Below are 17,785 nucleotides of genomic sequence, written 5' to 3'. Positions count from 1 at the left end.
AGAGAGAGAGAGAGAGAGAGAGAGAGAGAGAGAGAGAGAGAGAACAGCACATAATGTGCAGTCCCGCTGGTACATTATTAATGAGCCGACCTCTTGCGAAGTCGCTAACAGAGACGCTTCCCATTCGCTGTTTCAGGAAACCGACCAGCAACGACATCACTGCCGTCGAGCGGCCTCATCATCGCCCGCCATCTCAACCGAGGGGGAGATGCAACGGCGATGGTGTGCAGCCGCCACGAGAACGAGTGGGCCAGGAGGACACCACCGAGAACCTTGCACTGCCATGGAAGATTCGTCACCTAGTCGCTTCTTACTTCTCTCCTTCGTCTCGCTTGCGGACGATCGCGCGATTCTCAAGGACGGGTTACACTGATGCATCCGGCTCTATGGAGGAGAAGTCACCGCTCTCGTTCTCGCCGTTCTTAATCACGATGCGACGCGACGCCACGCGTCTTGCACTGCCAACTTATAACAGCACGAAAGAGAGAGAGAGAAAGGGAGAGACGCTATTTTTCTTCCTTTTGTTTCTTTCTTTTTATATTCTACCATTGACTGCGTTCAGCAGAGAAAGCTGCTTCGCAACTGTTGTAAAATTCATGAATCTGATTGGTGTGTGCTCTTAAATTCAGCAAAGATTAAGAGCATACACTAATCAGATTTACTACAAGTTTTACAACAGTTCCAAAGCAGCTCGCTCTGCTAAACGCAGTCATTGCATCGTCGTGTTCCCTTTTTCTTTTGCTTTTTTTTTTCTCAACTTTTCGTTCTCTCACACGGCCAACACGCGGTTAACGCGGCCGCCGAGCCTGTCCATCGTCGATAATGGACAGACCTGTCATGTCACTACTCTCTTTCTCTGTTCGACGCTACTTTATCGCTATTATCACACCGCAACCACTAGCAGCCCGCTACTTCCAGCACTGTCCGCCACCGGTCGCGAAACATTTGCACGCGCGAACATCGCACCGTTACCGTTATCGCCGCACTATCACCGCCGTCGCGACTAATGCGGCGACCGCCGTTACCGTATCGTTTCTCTGTTGTCTCGGCCGAGTACCGACGGTATTAGATCCGTCGAGCAGAGAGCGTGTGCTGGGATCGCAGAAACGGTATGGAGAAGCGATTGTTCGCAGAAAGAAAGAGAGACGCCGCGCGTCCTCTTCAACGTTCGCGTCGTGCGGACAAACGTGCGGCCTGTCGACGCCGGCAAATTCACAGACGAGATTCATACGTTGAGTCACGCGAAACCATCGGCGACACTCCCCGGAAGGGGAGCCTCGTCGGCAGTTCCATCGCGCTTGTCGCGCCAAAGACGACAGAGAAAAGGGTGTATCCATATGAGTGGCAGGAGATATCTCTGGCGGCGAGAATTGACGTCCTAGCGAATGAGGCCTCGGTAAAATAGACATGCCAAGATCTGATTTTCAATTGCGTATTATTTCGGGGCGACTCGACTTAGATAGATACATTGGTAATAGATGTAACGTTAAAACTTAAGTAATCTCGCGAAAAGAGACGCCGCGACGGCATCCGTCGCCGGGCGTCACATCCGACACATGTACTCTGGGACTTTGCTCCCAGACAGAAAAAAGATAGAAAAACAATTGTAACTTGATAGAAAAGGTCACTTGTAGGAAGAACTATTGCGCGGAGAATACTCCGCAGATACACCCACTTGATCTTCGATCAAGTCCACCCGACATTGAGACTCGATCTATTGGCATTATTCATGTAATACTCTGTGTATGAAAGGAATATACAGTTTTCCAAATTTTCACCCATCTTGCGTATTTCTTGATTGTCGAAAATGGCAATTTCCACCCGAGAAAAGGAGAAGATTGAAAGAAGCATTCCAATCACGACTGGAAGTTTGCTCTATCAGCTGGGATCCCAATCGTTCGATTTGCACAAGATTATCAGATCCTGCTAAGTCGTGTAAATCAGCGTGGCAATAAAGACTTTATTAATAATAGCTCTCCGTATACAATGCTGGATCTGTGAGAACCGAAGAAATATTCAATCGCTTACCAATATTTGTAAAAATTGTAGAATAGTGCAGATTTGTAGATTTTATTGCGCTACTAGCTTATAGCTTTTCTATATCCCTGCGAAAAGAATGTTGGCCCAGAAATATTGATTTCAACAAAGTTACGACAGTAATTCAGTATTCAATGAAGTCAATATGAGAATATTGCCCAAAAATTCCAATAAAACTATGAAACTATGTGACACTATAATAATATGATAATAATATGATAATATGAAACTATGATAAAGTCGCTCGCGTCTGATAGACCCAGATTATGCTGCATGTCCCAAAAACATGATTCTGGCAGAGGATTATTAATAATCAGGACCCAACAGGATCTTACACAAACCAAATAATTGATTGGAATTAACCTGATCCCAGAGCTGATGGGACAAATATCTAGTCGGGGGTCGGAACGAGACGTTGTCTCGAGCACCATTGCTCCCGTTCAGAGATCACACGAAAGCGTCGCACAGGGGTGTGCTCGACGAGCCGCGACGTGTTCATCTTCGTTCGGCGAGTTCACCAATGAAACCCCTCCGCGACGTCATCTTCGGGAGGAGGTGGTGTCGGTGCACCCCGTGCATCGGTCGTGTTACACATTGCTACCTTCCAGCAGGCGGTGTTGTAACGCGAACGCGCGTCTCGAGCCACGACGGTCGCGTACCTGGCATTCCTCGCATAGTGCATCGGTTCGCTCGATGCGACGCGCGCGGGCTCGTTGCGATTCGCTCGCTCTTTCTTTCTTTCTCTCTCTCTCTCTTTCTCTCTTGTTTTCCCTCTCTCTCTCCCTCATTCTCTCTCCTGCCCGAGCGGCGAACATACGAGCACGCGCCGACACACGCGACATCGCGCACATGCACGCGTGTGCGACACACAACAGACTTGACATGCACACCCGTGAATCCACATACACGCATACACACACACACACACGCGCGCGCACGCACACACACAGACACACATGCAAAAGCGCGTATCCATACCCAAACATCGCACCCACACATTCGCACACACGCACACGTCCCGAGACGCGCTCGTGCGCGAGCGCATATCTCTTCAACCCACGTATATGTGTACGAGTTACCGTATTTCTCTTAATTACCGCACGCACGATCGAATTAGCGCATAAGTGAAGAACGCGTTCATTCTATCCCCCCCCCCCTCCCTTTGCCCCCTTAATTATTATCCTATTATTATCGTCCCTTACCAATCTTATTATTTTTATGGTATATATTATTGTATTATTATATTATAATTATTCTATTATTATTCTATTATTATTATTATTATTGTTTTCCATTGTTATACTAGTTAAGTGTTTCAGGACACTTCCTCCCGCGGCTCTCGCCGTTCCGTCGCGCCGGATTCTCAGCGAGCGCGGAAGCGAGAACCACGCGCGGGAGGAGGGAGCCTCGCGCACACACAGATGCGTTTTTTTTTTAATTTTATTTTTCTCCTTAACGAGTGGGGAGGCGAACGCGTGCACGGGGAAAGATGTGAGTGTCGTGTAGTAGTACAAAAAAATACAAAATGTGTGCGAGAGACAAGCGGGACCGAAGGAGAAGCGCGAAGAAAGAGAATATATATAAAGGATATCTATATATCTATATACATATATATTTATATATATATATGTGTGTGTATATATATATATATATATATATATATATATATATATATACACACGTATATATATACAATACAAATATATATTTTTGTACCTTTTATTCTTCGAGGTATATCGACACACGGATAATCGAGAGACGCTCGCAGTTCACATCGACGCGGCGCGTCCGATCGATCGCGAGTCGCTGTCGTATCATACATCTCTCTCTTTCTCTCTCTCTGTCACATTCTCTCTCTCCCATCCTCTCTCTCTCGTTCTCTCGTTCTCTCCTTCTTCTTCATGATCCTCGTGACCTTTCTATATTGGAACGCAACGATCCATAGGCCGATAAGAGTTCGTTACTTGAGGTCACGTTCGGAAGAGCGCGTCAATCGTTTCTATTATTAATCGTGAATCGCCGCAATTGTCGCCGTACGTCTGAACGTCACCCCGACTAAAGATCCACGATAATGTTTGAGAGAGAACGAGAAAGAAAGAGGGATAGTGAGAGAGTGATGGAGGGATAGTGAGAGAATGATAGAGAGAGAGAGAGAGAAAGAAACAGAAAGGGAGTCTCGAGTCACAATTCCGAAAGCTGTCTCTTAAATTAATTTTTCCCCCTCCGCTCCCGTGCGATTTGTAGGGTATAATGTAGCCGTTTGTTTTTCTTTTTGTCCTTTTTTTTGTATAAGTGGTAAGAGTGCGAGAAAAATGGAGAATAAAAAAAAAGAAAGAATCCGAAGTGGCTGTGCAAGCGTTGGCGGTAGCCCTTTTTTTCCATCTCCTTCACTTCGCTTCCTTTGTGTCGGTTTTCAAGGATAACGCGCGACAAAGCTATTTCGCCGGCCATGAACAACTGCTCGACTTTCTACGATTGAGTCATTTCTAAACGCGCGATGCCTCGTTTTTCCGACGACTCTTTTTTGCGCTCCGTCGCGACTTTTTGGTTTCCGTCGAAAGCCGGGAACGTGTCGACTCTCCCCTTTATTTCTGCGGCGCATTGCGCGATTCAGAAGTCTCCTCTGAACGGATCTCTTACGATTTCAGAGAACATCCGCGAATGCACCTCCAGTAAAAAAGAAGGGGAACGAATCGTCCCAGATGGACTTCCATGATTATTACAATGTATGACAATTGATTGCAGAAACTTTACAACTTTTTTATCACATTTGCGAAGCATATATTGAATTGAATTAATCATTAAGTTTACATCATGTAATAAACGTTAATTTGTTTTATTTATACAGCAACATATTTACGAAAAGTTACATTCAGATTGTCATGTTATATTTTACACGGAGAAAATTTTGCAAAAATTACTATAGAATTTTGTAACCGGGAAATAGATCGGCATTGTACACTCATTGACTATCCTTATATTTCATATGTGTTATTTAACATATGTCTTAGAAATTGTAAACTTTGGTATATATGTGTATAGAGAAATTTACTATATTCCTTAGCAAGATAAATTTTATTGGCAGTCCATTCCTGCATTATTGGAAACATAAGATTGAAAAGAATCTATATAAAAAACAGAAAATTATAATATTTTCTTCAGGTAAATGACGCAAATTTTGATTATTTTTTTCACGCATTTCTTTCGTATTTTTATTTAGTCTTTCTATGTTGTAAAAAAAATAGTCTTTATTACTTTCCACATGACAAATATGGATAACACTTTACGCTTTAGTTTACTCTACAGTAAAAATTATAATTATAAAATTGAAATTTATACGAAGAATTTATGAAAAAAAACTATAATATTCTCCCCATGCATTACATTCTATGTGATAAACACAAGTGATTCTTTATCACATTCTATGCGATAAATGTGTGGTGAATATGAGCCGCTTAAAGGATGCAACCTCTACAAATCGATTAATAACAAGATTGCTGGTGAATTGACGTACACCTGTCTATCCGGAGCGTCACCTGCCTGTCGGACGCTGCCTGTTGCGACGCGCGATAAATACAGCGGGGTTTTTATCCTCGAAGACGCGCCGGGCTGCATCCGCGGCGCGGAGGCCGCGATATTTTCATAGGTCGGGAACGCACACTCGCGCGAGCAGTACCCGTGAGCATTGCTTCCAACTGAAACGGGGCTTAGCCTTAACCTTTAGCGGCCAGTAATAAAGCCCGACACGCGACGTCTCCTCCACCGCCGGCAGTGGGCTCGCGAGCCCTCCCGATCACGTCGCTCGTCTCACCACCACGACGAGGATCGTTAACGTTCCTGTCGCGGATCTCTCACGCGACACACACAGTGGTCCACCCTCTCGTCGTGAAAACGACCGCGCTCACGAAGGAGAGAGAGGTAGAGCCGCCGCTGTCGCTGCGAGCTCCGTCGCTAATCGCGAGATATCGAGGATCGGCACGTGGCACGCGGCACATCTCTTTTGTTTTTGCAGACCTCCGGGCGACTCCGCACTAGGTTACTGGATTCTCTTCTCGGATTGCTCACTCCCCCTTCGGTCGAGCAGCCCCCTCCATGATGCAATCGCCAGTTGCTCTCTCTCTCTCTCTTTCTCTCTCTCTCTCTCTCTTGATCTCCCTTTGATTCTAGTGAACCTGACCGGCAAGCTGAGATGATACCTCAGGTGTGAGAGTTACAGTTTCGTCCGTATCGATGCGCGCCATATCAGATACAATTTTTCGATCCGTGTCGCGCTTTTTTCTATAGTCCTCCCTCGTCTCCCCTCCCTCCATCGCCACGCAATCGTACTCTTTCAGCGTGCAACGATATGCGCGATAAGGTTATAATACGAGATAAAATGTCCGATTCGCGTGCAAAACAGACCGGAGCGTCCACCACCGGTTCGTTTGCATTCGTCGGAGGTGCGCCTCTCGTTAGCAAGGTGTTCCGGAACATCCCGGCTTGATTTGAATAGCGGACTCTCCGGACGAGTTCGGAGCTGACTGTTCCTACGCTTGCAGCCGTTTAATATTCAACGTCGAGCCCACCATGTGTCATGATATCCCGCGAATTCGAATAACGAAAAGTTTCCGCAAAATAAAATCTCTTTTGACTTAAGCGGCCCGTGAGGAATTCCCCACAATTCTCTTTGCAACTTACAATTCTCTTACCACTTACAATGCAACTTTGCAACTCGAAGTTTTTTACAATTTTTTTACAGTTTATAATTCTTTGCAATTTAAAATTTTTTACAATTTGCAAATTACAATTTTTTGCAATTTAAAATTTCTTGTAATTTCCTTACAACTTAAGATACTTCATAAATTTTACTATTCCTTACAATTAGCTTACAACTTGCAATTTTTTGCAACTTGGAATTTCGTGTAATTTTTCTTTTACTTTTTACAATTATTTACGATGTAGAATTTCTTACAATTGCTTTGCAAATTATGCATTTTTTGTAGTTTAAAATTTCTTACAATCGTCTACGATTTACAAATCTTTGCAACTTGAAACTTCTTACAATTTTTCTACAACTTATCATTCTCTATAAATTTCTCGCAATTTCTTACGACTTTATAGCTTTAGTTGTACTCTGAAAACTTGGTCCTAGTGAATAGATCTTCAATATCGGACGTGTACAATTTTAAAATCGTTGATAACCAAATGTTCTCATTAGGAAAAGTTCGGTTAAATTTGGTTTAGGCCATATTTAGAAGTCCGACCGAAATCAAGGCCGGAGTTTCCTGCATTCTCCGGACATTTTGCGCTGCGTTACAATTTCGTACACGCACCGACGAACACGAGACAACAGAGAGGGACGGGAACGGATAGCCAACATCGCGAGCGTGTAGTCGCAATCATCCGTGGTCGATTTTACGGCATTCTTCACAAGCGTATGTGTTTTATCTCCGCGTGGCCGCCCGTAAAATTAATCGTAATCACGCGCGCGCGCGAAACGCGGCAATGCGGCGCGATTGTTGCAACCAAAGTCGAGGTCACACCCGCAAGTAGTTTCTTACGTAGAAACTACGATCGCGGGATAACGAAGTGTTTTTCTCGATGTGCAGCGATGAGAAACGATTACTCCGCTATCGCGGTTTATTAATGGACACTCCGCCACAGCTATGCGCGCGAACGCGCGTTTATTTAAAGTTGCTCTCTCGCGGCCAGGGATACGCTATTAAAGAAATCAATTGTGCAAAAGTTCATCGCAGGGTGAGCGCGGGGTGTACACGCGCCGAGTTAAAGGTTAACACTCTTATCCACGGATAGATTTCAATGTACTCGCTACGAATGATTTGTGAACTCGATTAATGGCGTTCCTTGACCTTAAATGAAACTATACTGATTCGAGCTAGACCGTAGCCGCAGGAGAGACAGAGACAGAGAGAGAAAAAGAAAGAGAGAGAAAATGAGAAAGAAAGAGGAACATTAATAGCGAGAAATACACTCGAATACGTGCAGGAATTCTGATTCTACCGGGATTTTGTCTGCATCCTCCTGCATTTCTTTATATTTCTTTAATTCGCAAGCCCATCCTCCATTATTTTCGACAGTCGTCGTGGCGCGGTCGCATTATAATGGATCTGATTTTACGGGTCAGGTGTGCGAATTTTTTCTTCATGCCGTTTTAGGATCCCATAAGAGGAAGAATGCTCCGATCTCTTCAAGTAACCTCAATCAATTTGACGAAAAAAGGCAATTTGTAAACACATAAATTTCACGAGAGAGAATTCAATGAAATTTGTAAACAATTTAAGCCGCTGGAGCGGCGACATGTTAGGAGCGACCTTATTCGCTCCTAATTTTCTTTATATTCTATTTTATTCTTCCTTTTCTCTAGTTCTAAAACTTCTCGTTTATAATGGGTAATTTTTGTCGGGCGAGTCATTTTCCAAATCCTTGAAACTTTTCATCCTAATTTATACGCTTGTTCGCGAAACTACGTTGACAAATGGCAACTTTGTCAAAAACGTCGGTATCACCTTGTCGGTCGACAAGGGGACGTACTCATTTAAATTTTTTAGAATTTGCCCATTCAATACCCGTGACTGTCTTGTGGATCAGCCATCATTTATTTTTTTTTCTTTTATTATAATACTTTATGACAACTCTTAATAAATCTCCTGACTGAACGATACAATATTTAATAATGCAACTAAACCTTACAAATTCAACCTAGTATACCCTCCTCCTTCTATGGTGGATCCCCCATTGCGTCCAAGCACCCGGGGGTTGTCAAAAAATTGGTGTCGACCCCGGGGCTTATTTGTATTATTTGCACCGGATGAGGAGGGACAACGATGGAAACAGGTATACATGGACAGCAGGTCTTAAAAGATAGCAACCTTTGACTTTGACAGACTGACAGCTGTACCATTTGGTACAGTAACATTGTTTCTCTCTGTTTTCGCCGTGCGTTCGGGATCGCGCCAGAGATGTCGCTTCCGAACGGCATCTCTGAGCATTATCTAGGAAGGGGAGAGTGGAGTCGTGAGCGTGGAGCGTCAGGTAGCTCAGTGGTTTAGAGCAGTCGCTCGGCAAACGAAAGACCTGGGTTCGAGTCCTGGCTTAATTAGCAGAACCGCGCTCTCGATATTTTTCTCTTTCTGGAACGAAAAGATACACAGATCTCGAACGCACGGCGTCCCACCGCCACCTAGTATTGCCCTCCTCCTTCTAGGTTTGTAATCACATCAATATAATTATCTTAAATTCTCAAGATGTTCTAACTCACATTACAGTCACTTTGGCTGTCCGGATCTTTTAATCCATAAACTCTCACAACTCATAGGGCCGATTGTTCCAACCTCTTGGTAAGCTAATTAATAGTTAAGTTATATGTCCATCTTTGTCTAATTTGAAGGAGAAACAAAGACAGATATTAAGAGTTACCTGTTAGTTAGCTTACCAAGAAGTTGGAAAACCAAGTTAGCTTACCAAGAAGTTGCGTCGGGCAATTGGAAGCGCGTTAGTAGTGTTGCCAGCCTGACGCGCAATCCATCCCCTCTCCCTCGCCTTGGGGAATGTTAATTAGAAACGATGGAAATTATTCTTTGCAATCACGCTGAATGCCGTAATGTAAGCTTTACACCGAGTTCTTAAACGTAACAGTGAATAGACAGCCGTGAAGCACGATTTCCCAGACGCGCATCCGAGATACGGATAGTGTGTCGTTGAATGTAAGTACGGTAAGCGACTTCCTCACACATTAATTGTCCTTTCGCGCGTTGTTTCTGTCTTCTCTCGTCCCCTTCTCTTTTTGTTGCGCTTTATTAACGCCTTATCCGACGTTAATCATCGTGCGTGCCGCGAGCGATTAATCCTTAACTGAAGCGCATCAATTCGCGATGCAATCGGCGCGCCGAGGGCTCGTCGAGGGGAGCCGCTTCGTTATTTATGCATTCGGTGTGTGTACAGTGTCTGTCCGCGAATAATAATAATAACAGCTTTATTTCGTGCGGATGATACGTAGCTGACTACTGTTTACACAAGAGAAACAAACTAAGGGGCGAGCGCAAGAACGCCGACACAAGAGGTATTCTGAGAGGTTTGATATAAATGCAGCAATTAAAATTGAAATTGAAATTGGACGGGCAGGAATAGCACAAAATAAAATGAAAAAAAAAGATGGAGCAGAGCTCTGTCAATTGTGCAGCCGTTTGCATAAAGTTACATTTTCTATCGACAAGTTTATACAGTTTAATGATATTTACACTCCTCTACTTATAAATTACTTTTATGTACCAATATTTAAAAATTTTACAGCTCTCAAACTTCTCAATATGTAAGCTCATGTACAAGAGGTTCGCACGCACATAAAAATAAGTTTACTAAAAAATAAGCACTAAAAATAGCCTACTAAGAATAGTGATTATTCAGTCTGTTTTCCTCCTTTTAAGTAATGGTTATCTTCAACAGAAAATACTTTCTTGATAATAGTCTTAAAATATACTCATCGTAAATTCTAAAGAAGAAGAATCTCCATGTAGAAGAAGAATTTATTCTCTTGATAAAAATATTGTAAAATTTTATCGAAAAAAAAAAATTGATTTGACACTGCGTGGCAACTAAATCGAATTTTTGTTTTAATTTAGTATTCTGGTTGAAATGCTAAACTTAATAGGATCTAGAATATATTTTGAATAAATTTGATGCTTATCTACAATTTATATACAGAAGAAGAAATGTTTGGTATCTGAAATAATTTCTTGTTAAATTCTACTCTAAATGTTCATGACAATAATTTTATATGCATATTATTGCTGTCACACACACACACATACACACATACTTTCGTGTCAGAATAGCCATAAAATTATTGGAAAAAATATAGCAAATAGAATAAATGTAATTTTAATTGAATCCACAAATTTTTCTCTCATTGCAGATTTATAAAATTATTTATAAACTTATGATATACTCGATACAAGTAACATTTACTTAAATACGTTTTTCCGTATATATTCTCGCTGTCTTTGCCTTATTATAGTTTCCCTAAAAAAAATGTCAAAAGCTTTATGCAGACGACCATATAAACGCACTAGTAAAGTAACGAAATATGATCCTCGGAGATCGCAGAGAAAATAGGAAAGGGAGAAGAAAATAATCGTTTGTTTTCATGTCTGTTTCATCGTCTCTCGCGTTCTATTAGTATCAGAGCATCGAATTGAGAAGCGTGAATGCGACATGGGCAGATCCCAATGACTGGAACACGCTGAGTGGAAGGGTGACGAAAATTCGCGACGGGCAACGTGCGATTTGAAGAGAGCAGTATCTACACGTCCGGCTATCAATAAATAGCGCGACGCGTTATAAATACACGCCTCCGCGCGTCGGCGCGGTTACGTCTTTGTCTAGGAAAAGCGGTTCTTTCGTCACCGAGGACTGTGAGAACGATCGAGTCCTTGGAAACGATCCCCGGCCTCCGAAACGCGGAAGCCGCGCGTGGATTACACGGACCACAGTTAGACGAGGGTTGTGAAGAAGCGGGAGAAATGGAAGAAGACAAGAGGAGAGGAGAGGAGAGGAAAAAGTGGAGCTCCGTAACCACATATGCCATCCACCACCACCATTACTATCACGACCACCGTCACCGTCGGGACGCGGCTTAAAGGGCAGCTTGCCGACGGAGCTGACCTAACGGGACCGCCGTAACCGCCCCTCGCGGCGTCGAGTAGGGGATTAAAAAACGGGATGAAAGAGAGAAAGAGAGAGAAAAAAAACAAGAGGAGAGAGACTCGGGGTTACCCTCAACCCTTCCGCATACCAGCGTTAAACGCGAGCCATTTGGAAAGCACCTTTCTCCTGGTCCGGTTCCTCCGGCAACCCCTTCCTCCGCTTTCCCCCCTGGTCCACGCATCACCCCCTACCTTGGATTCGAGGAAGAGGAGGAGGCGCGCGAGCGCCGAGGGATTACCGATTTTCTTTCTCCTTTTTTTTCCTTCACCATCCTCGGCCGCCGCCGCCACCTCCTCTTCCTCCTCATCCTCCTTCTCCTCCTCCGCCGCCTCCTCGCGCCGCGCTTCTTCTTCCAGATCGCGGCGAGACCACTCGAGAAAGACTGCTCTTCCTCCACCAGGTGCCTGAAAATTCGCCAGCTGTGTGCTCCTCGTCACTTCCTGCTCCGAGAAGCGATCGTCTTGAAAACGCGTATGTCTCCCTCTCCCTCTTTCTCTCTTTCTCTCTCTCTTTCTCTCTTTCTCCCGAAACGACGCGGAACTTTAGTCCCCGCACACGTTACGCTTCGCGTTGCCTAGTCGACCTACGCTGTTTTTATCCTTTTTTTCTCTTTCTTTTTTTTTTTATTTAAGGAGCCGTCGGTTCTCTACGCCTATCCGAACGAGGCGGAAAAAATTCGAGAGTCCTCTTGATTGCGTTTCCGTGATAATGACATCTCCCACGCATAGTCCCGTGGACGTTCGCGCGATCTCGTCGCCGTGCGACGGAAAAAGATGTCGACTGCGCGCTCGTTAATTCTATTTGCTGAATAATTTTTGTTCTTGTTTCTTTTTTTACGGAGAAGAGGAAAGAAGCGCGCTCAGAGGCTGCAAAGGACCGGCGGCGAACGATTTTTACAAACGGAGGACTCATGATCGAAGTAACGAGGCAGAGACGATTATATTCGACACGCGACATTGAGAATGCAATTAGCGGCGCGCAAAAAATAGCGACAGTGTAATATTGTAACGCACGTTGCGCGCGGCGAATACATTAATCCGAGCGCGTCTCAATCTCCCGACGGCCGCTGCCGCCTCCGTCGTCGTCGCCGCTGCCGTCGCCGCCGCCGCCGCCTCTCATGGCCAAACGGAGTTGCACGATAACTGCCGACCGGAGGTCGCGATGACGCGAAGAATGTTGTTGGTCGATATTAAAACACACACCGCCGTCGTCCTATGCGCGTCCCCCACCAAAATGGCACGCGACTTATGTAAATTCGTAATAATTACACGTGCGTTGCTGAAACCGGATTTCGCGGCGCGTACACGCACACGCTGCGTAATCATCGGCTTTGATATATCAGCATTCTCGTGCGATCCGCGCGCGTAAGCGACGGCGTTTTTTTCACAGATGAAAATATCTTAATGAACATCCTCATTCCTGAATATACATTCTCACGGAAATGGGCAAAGACACGTGTCTCCGCAGAAGCGGACGCGACTCATCCGCCTCCATTTTCTTCCCGTCGCTCGCGATATTCAGTCGCGAAAGCGACGTGAGTGAGTGTGTGAGTGAGTGAATGAGTGAGAGAGTGAGTGAATAGCTGTATTTATTGTCCCAGAGTAAACCCTCTCAGGAAATGCGTTACAGTGTACAAAGTATGTTTTTGCTTCTTTTCAACGACATACTTATATAGTTGAGTGTATTACTACTGTTGGTATGTATGTGTGTGTGTGTGTGTGTGTTGAACTTTACGGTAATTTGGCGTCTCTTATTGTTCATTTTCCTTAGCCAGAAGGTGTTGGTGTTCCTCTTGAATAATAATCAGATTATATGAGCTGCGCAGATCACGCAAACGTTCGAGCGAATTGATCGGCATTCCAGTTATTTCCATAAGCGAATCTCCATTTGGCTTGTGTTGGATTGTATCTAATTATTTTAATTTTTCAGGCAAGGCAGTTGCAGCGATTGTAGCAGTTGTCTCACCTCGTTTGTTTTCTCTTATATACAGAGAGAATATTATTTTTTTATATAAGTTCTTTTCAAATTTACTATATTTTAACATAGTAAAATTGTTCCACATGAACATTGTAAATTTCACTAAGAAGATAACAAACTTTTCAATAGCACATTTCGGCTCCTAAAATTTAAATGGTATAATGTATAGTGCATATAAAATGATAGAAATAGATAGAAATAATATCGTAAATATGAAATGAAAAAATAGTAAAAAAATAATAATTACAGAATATCGATTTACTCCTTAATTACAAATTTCTATAATAATGTTTACTATAAAGTTCTCTCTACGTTAAAAATAATATGAAAATGTGAGTGTAATTTTTAATAAATTTGTAGTTGCATCAATAATGTATATTATTATATGATATGAATTTAATAATTGATTCAATATAAAGTATATATTTGATGGTTACAAAATTCTATAGTAATTTTTATTATAACATTAGAAATGTATACACTCTGTATTATTATTTACTTTTCATTTTTCTTTCTGTCCTTCTTTCTTGTGATTATTATTACTATTATTTTTATATCTGTTTGTGAATATCTCACAGTAATTTTTAATCACCGTATCGTATCATCCAAATTACGATCGTTACTTCCGAGATTATTAGATCTTTACCTAATCGCGCGAAGCTTTCTGTGCTTCTCATTTCTTTTCCCCGCCCCCTCCCCATTCGGCAGGAAATAGTCTTTAATCTCTATTCCGCCGTGACATATACGCGTGCAATTCGTTAATCACCCCCGACAGGCGATGAGTTCCTCCCAGTATCATCACTTTCGGTTTTAAGGAAGACTCCCGCGACGTCCACGGCAGGAATGTATAAAATCCGTGACGACACCACGAAGGAATCTCCTTTCGAATCCTCAAGGATCGAGGACGACGAAGGCTCAAAGGTTGCTACTCGCGCTCTCAGTTGCCGCACATCTTTCTCGTCGGTCATTGACGATAAGATTGCCATCATTTGTACGAATGCCGGGTCGACTAAAACAAACGCGACTAAAGAATAAGTAAAAATTCAGATATCCATCTATTCCCTCCTTTCTCTCTTTCTCTTTCTCTCTCTCTTTTTCTTTCTTGTTAGGGGAAGCCATAAACTTTGCGTTTGCTGATCTGGTTAAAGTGGATATGGATAATTGACAAGGACATAAAAACTTGATGAAATTTTTATACATATTGCAACGATTATATAAATAAATACGTTTTTATTTTTGCATTACTGTAACTTACAGTTGGAACAGTATGTATGTTTTTCACCAAACTTATATTGTATTTTTGTTGACATTTGAGAAGACTATGTCTCAGAGCGCTTAATAATAAATAAATCTCTCTCTCCCTTCTCTCCATCTCTTTCTTTCTCTTTCTCTCTTTCTCTCTCTCTCTATCTCACACTATATTCATTTATTTCTTATAACCTCTTCCAATTACTTAACTTTAATTAATTAATTTTCCTTTCTTTCATTTTCTTATATTTATTTTCTGTAACGCTTTTTGCGCTTGAGGGGATCATGTGTCTCAGAACGCACAATAAATGAAGCTCTGTCTGCCTCTGTCCGTCTTTTCCCCCCTCCTCTCATTCGGGCAGTACTTCGCATTTCGCCTCGTTCGACTCTGTGTCCGTCATTTCTCTTTGTCCACCTGCGTTTTTCCACTGTCTAAAACCGCAAGCAGCAATGCGACGAACCGCGCGTCGCGTCGCGTCACGCCGCGCCGCGAGCGGGCTCACTGACCCCTGAAAATATGCGGATAAGCGGGAGGAAACCTTTGGTATCCTAAGCTCCTCAGCACTTTACGGCGCACCGATGCTCGAGCGCGATGCGTTAATCGCCGCGATACGGCCGTATCGCGGACACAGGCGATTTCGTGGTAATCACACCATTCAATATTCGTTATTAATTTGTCCGCCACGCCGCTCGGGACCGCGATGTAGCGCCATCCGGACGCCACAATAACGAGGCCTCGCCGGAGGAGGCCAGGCAACGCCTGAGCCCAGGTAATAATCTCTTATTCTCGGGCGAGATGAAGACATTCGTGTCTAAATCCAAGCAAGAGCGCGTCTCGTCGGCCCAATTGATTCGGCGGAGAGAGGAGAGCGCGGGATGTGCATTCGCGCTGAGATTTCACTCACGATTCGCAATTTATCATATGGCCGCGCGCGTCGTCGAGGACGAGTTGAACTCGATGAAGCGCGTCGGGCTCTCTCCCGGCCGCGTATCACCGGTGGTGGTCCACGACGCAGGGAGGCCGCGACGAGGGCGGCTCAGGGGAAAGCGATTGCATTCAGCGAGCACACGAAGTCCATTGATCGGCGAGAGCACGCCGGCCGACCCTAATCGTGCGTGTCGCCGCGTCTAGACGCTCCCAATCAGGAGTCTTATTCTCGAAAAATATCGCAATAGTTCTATAAAAAACTGTAGTTCATGTTACGTATATTATAACTTTCTATCCAAATACGATATTTTTTCAAAAAAATGATCCTAGGGCCCCTTTTGTGAATGGTGGCGAAAGCCGGTGGATCTCGACCGAATGGCGCATCTCGGCCCATTCATCACCTCGACGATGTAGACATCAATGGGATAATTGGTGTCAATTTCAGGGATTAGATAAACTTCCGTGTGATTATGTGCCCCTATTCTACGTGACCCAACATCGATTTATCCCATTCTGACCAAGATCCCAACTTAGGTTGGACCTCCCTCATTTAGTTCGGACAAAGTGTTGCCGACAACATTAAAGCAACAGAAATGACAAATTCCCTTCTTCCATGTACTGCGTCCGAAAACATCATTCTCTCCTGTGTTTTCGTGGGAAACCGTACCTAACCAGTGGGGGTACCTTTATATGTCGAGTGTTTCCAAACGCTTTTGATGTGACTTTTGATGTAAACTAGGGATCTGTTTTGTGTTTCTCCACTGTAAACCGATGCGATAACGAAAAGGTTATTGATTTGTTCTTTTCAGCTTCATCGTTTCTCACTCTAACTTATTGTACTAATTCAGCAGTAGAGCTGAAAAGTACAGACCATATAACGTAGGTAATTATTAATTCATCAGTTCACACCGACTCCCCTCACTTTTCCATTGAGTGGTTTGATGGCACACGGTGTGCTTTTTTCGCCGTTTTCGAAGGATCTCACACGAGTGTACACCGAGCCACACTGAGTGTTTCCGAACGGCTATTTTTTATTAGTAGTGTGCAGCACACAGTGTGTGTTTCCAGACGCAGCCTACATAAAACGTAGGACACAGATCACAAACTTGTCGCGATAGCCAATCAGAAGCGTCAAAGGTGACCACTGACGCTTCTGATTGGTTATCGCGACAAGCTTGCGACCTGCGACCTGCGTCTTATGTAGGTAGGAGCTTTACGCAGCGTGGCAATCGGGACGTTAATAATGACAATTATTCAGAATTAAAACTCGATAGTATCATCTTGTACAAACCAGGTGATTGATTGGAATCAATCTAATCAGCTTTGTTATTTCTTATAAAAATTATTTAAATTTATAACAGTATATATCTTTTATATTTTTTTATGATTTACGTTAAATGAAATTACAAATAAATAAATATTTATTTCCCTTGTACATTTTATGTACTTTTTTTACAAAATCTGACATTTTCATCACTCTGCTAAAAATAGTTAATCGTCGATGATTCTAGCGTTAATTTACGCATAATGTGAAACCCAGACAGCACAATCTATTAAAAAGTGTCTTAAAGACGCTCAAAAAACATCTTATTTCTTTTAGACGTCGTTTGAACGTCTTTAAGATATCTTTTAGTAATTTGTGCTGTCTGAGTAATTACATTCGCTGAATTAAATATATGACAAGCTTTAATTAGGAAACTGATAAAACTAGTTGGCGAATACATACATTAAAAGATACATATAGTTACTGTAACGTTTTTCATTTAAATTCCAGTTAACACATAGACTGCCAAATTCGAGTTATCTCTACTGTAGCTGGCGTGCAAAAAGAATTCTCCATGCCATACGCTAATTGCAAGTCGCTTTTTCGAGTTTTTTTCTGTGAGATTCTTT

General features: G+C 43.2%; 1 long non-coding RNA gene across 1 annotated transcript in view; it reads left to right on the top strand.

Annotated features, from left to right (window-relative positions):
* Positions 1-4,380, top strand: part of LOC116840514 — a 5,023-nt gene extending 643 nt beyond the window's left edge. The window contains exon 2 of the long non-coding RNA XR_004377368.1: positions 137-4,380. This is a non-coding gene — a long non-coding RNA (uncharacterized LOC116840514). The remainder of the gene's footprint in view (positions 1-136) is intronic.
* The last annotated feature ends 13,405 nt before the right edge of the window (positions 4,381-17,785 follow it).

Source organism: Odontomachus brunneus, unplaced genomic scaffold (assembly GCF_010583005.1).
Source record: "Odontomachus brunneus isolate Ranch 3 - 2012 unplaced genomic scaffold, Obru_v1 Obru_scaffold_010, whole genome shotgun sequence".
NCBI classification, from domain to species: Eukaryota; Metazoa; Arthropoda; class Insecta; order Hymenoptera; family Formicidae; genus Odontomachus; species Odontomachus brunneus.
The sequence above is the reverse complement of the archived record's forward strand: the minus strand, read 5'-3'. Positions and strand labels throughout refer to the sequence as shown.